Raw genomic sequence first — 3,529 nt, 5'->3', positions numbered from 1 at the left:
GGTGGAGAATGGATTTATACCAGCCCTTAGGAGAAGGACTTGGGAGTGATGGTGGATGAGAAGCTCAACGTGAGCTGCAGTGTGTGCTTGCAGCACAGAAACCAGCCATTTCCCAGGCTGTATCAAAAGAAGCATTGCCAACAGGTCAAGGGAGGGGATTCTGCCCCTTTACTCAGCTCATGTGAGACCACACCTGGAGTACTGTGTCCAGTTCTGGAGCCTCCAACATAAGAAGGATATGGAGCTCTTGGAGAAAGTTCAGAGGAGGCCACAAAGAAGACCCAAAGGCTGGAGCAGCTGGGAGAGTTTAGGGATGTTCAGCCTGGAGAAGAGAAGGTTCCAGGGAGACCTTAGAGCACCTTCCAGTGCCTGAAAGAGCTACAGGAAATCTGGGGAGGGGCTTTTTATGAGAGTTTGTAGAGAGAGGACAAGGGGCAATGGATCAAAACTGCAAGAGGATATTTAGGTTAGACATTAGGAGGAAATTATTTCATGTGAGGTTGCTGAGACACTGGAACAGGCTGCTGGGGGAAGCTGTGGAAGCCTCACAGTTGGAAGTGTTCAAGCGCAGGCTGAGTGGGGCTTGGAGCAACCTGATCTAGTGGGACATGTACCTGCCCATACAGGGGGGTTGGATCTAGATGGTCTTTGTGGTGCCTTCTAACCCAAACCAGTCTGGGATTCTATGATTCTATGACTTGTGTTTATGTTACTAAAGCAGAGCAAAAGGCCTTCCACTTGCATCTGCTAGCCTATATCTTTTATCATCTGCTGCATCACTGATGTATCTTCCAGGTTCTTTTCATAATTCAGTCACTAGTCCATGATGTCTTACATGCCTGGATGTCTGTTTCAGCCAGCCATGCACATTAGAACATTTATAATCTTCATCAGTAAGTATAAATGCCAAGAAAAAAACACTTAGCATGTTAATAATTTACCATAGAAAAAAATGACATTTTTCCAACCTGGACAAGTATTTCATATCATCATTTCCTTGTGTTGAGAAACTCCCTACTATGAAACAGCTCTTTGGCAGCCCAGCAGAGATTGATGGTGAGTAAGAATAACTGGAGTGGGGCTAATGAATTCTCTCACAAAGGTGTAATTTCAGAAGTAACTAAGGTTACAGATAATCACAGTGCTAAAGAGGTACTCCATTTTTTTTGTCACTGAGTGGAAAATATATATTAAAATATATATATATATTCTGAACTAAACTTTTTGAAACAAGGCTCAGATAGAACAGAATTCACCTTTGTCACTGTATCTATATTTTGTGTCTGCATATTTTTGTTATGGAAACACTCATGGCTTTATAGACTTCACTGTGTTTTGTTTTCTGGCACAATTTATTCACTGGTACATAGTGTGTATATATATATGTGTATATATTTGTGTATGTATATATATGTATGTATATATATATCTTACCCAAAGCCATGGTTATACTAAGAGGAAAAGCCATCATGTCAAATCACCTGTCTTGTTGATAAATTAGTGAAGGTTTGTGCACTGTTGTGAATAGACCATGCTGTAAATGTGCTAAGCATTATTTTTTTTAGCTATTCTTCTGCTTCTAAAGAAGAATATTTTGGATTTTGTGGAGGCTGAGTGTACTCCTACAACGCTGCTGTGATTCCATAGCTTTATTTTGAGAAAATCAGAAAGATGCACCCTCTGTGTTTTAGTCTTTCATACATTATGCCCATGAATGTCGCAGCCTCTGCATGCCTAAGGCCATATCTGTCAAAGGCAGACCCATTTTTAGCAGACCATGCTGGCATATACACTACAGGAATGAGTCTGTATGAGATCTCTGGGAGAAGAAAGCTGAAAAAAAGGAGTTAATATTTTTCTTTTCTGCCATAATACCTCCTCAAATTCAAGGACAAATTATTTTAAAGAGTTAACATTTACATATGAATTATAAACCAATAACTTATAGGAAATATGTAAATAAGGTAAGCATGCAAAGCATGATGTGAATGTTGAAATTTCTGTCTTTAAGAGAAAAAATAGGTGCCTGAGCCTGTAACCTTTACAAGCATAAATAAATCTTATGTGAATATACCTTATAAGCTTTTACTTACACTGCTGTAAATCTAAAGTAAGTCCTCTGACCTTAATAGCTTTACTCAAGATGTACCCCTTGTACAGATGAGATTAGAATTTGGCCTTTTAACCTCAGTGAAACTCTATGTGCAAGTAATATCATACCATGAAAGTCAGGATGACTGAATCAGGTCCTATGCATAAAACACCATCACTAGGGAAATGTTTAGACAGTGATTTTCAGAGGAATGTTTAGATCTATAATTGGGCTTAGTTAAGTCAGTAGCAGTCTTAATTATTTACCAGCAGTGTCCCTGGACAGAATACTGAATTTAGAGTAACTCTGGGGCTATAGTTCTCGAAGTCTGCTTAGTTAAGAAAAATAATGACACTTTTCTTGTGATCACCCTATTTCTTATGCCCCAGCAACATTTTTCTTTTCTTTAAAATATGTGTTGGAATACCAAACAAGGTTAAAGGCAACGCTCTGTCTTTGAGACCTTCCTCAGGCTTGAAGAAAAAAAAAAATTAAAAGGTTTTACTTACGGCCTGAAGAAGACCCAAAGGCCAAAACATCACCATTATCTTGGCTTCTATTTTTGAGCATCATTTGCTGTGAACTCTTTATATTCCAGCTTTCAGACCACTGCCACAATATCAGTACTTCCACTTATTTTTTTTGTGAGACATCAGGTTGTTTTTTTTCAGAGGAATCTCACAGTGATCCTAATCAGGCAATTGATTTTTTTAACAGAACCTCCTATTAGAGTCAGTGGGGAATTCTAGTTAAAAATCAATGGCACAGTCTGACCCAAAATGGCTGGGTAAGTCTTTGAGAAAAGCAAGAAATGAATGACACCTTCATTCAAAATTGGATGTTTTGCATAAGCCCCTAAAACATGAACACTACAGCATATTCATGGTTTAATTTGGCTACTTTTGATTTACACAGGGAAAAATAATCAGAATTTGGATGGATTGAGGAACAAACAGGAAAAACAAATTCATGTCAGTCATCCGTTATGAGATTTTTGCCACATTCCTTTCTATACATTTTGTGCTGAGCAAAAGTTACAACTTTATTTATTTATTTATTTATTTATTTATTTATTGTGCTAGATGTATAATTTGCATTTCTAAATGTTCATAAAACATACTTCTCATTTCAAACAACTCTCAAACCAGTGGCACACTGACAAGATCACATTTGCTGGCATTGAAATTCATATTGTGTATTGCAGTATCTTTCTGTTGGATGCCATAAAAATACTGCCTTGCTTGAAATATTATTTAATTTGGTTTCAAAAGGTCCTAATTAGATTTACATGTTGATGTTTGTATATTCATTTTTAGTAGGATTACTTTTTAATTTTTAACAGCTGTTGATACTTGTGAAAGCTACAAAGCTCACAATAATGTAACTATGAACGTTTTATTTTCCATGTTATTAGACTAAATACAATAAAAGAGTCAT

Source organism: Chaetura pelagica, unplaced genomic scaffold (genome assembly GCF_000747805.2).
Source record: "Chaetura pelagica isolate M959 unplaced genomic scaffold, ChaPel_1.0 scaffold84, whole genome shotgun sequence".
NCBI lineage: Eukaryota > Metazoa > Chordata > Aves > Apodiformes > Apodidae > Chaetura > Chaetura pelagica.
This window is presented reverse-complemented; position numbering follows the sequence as displayed.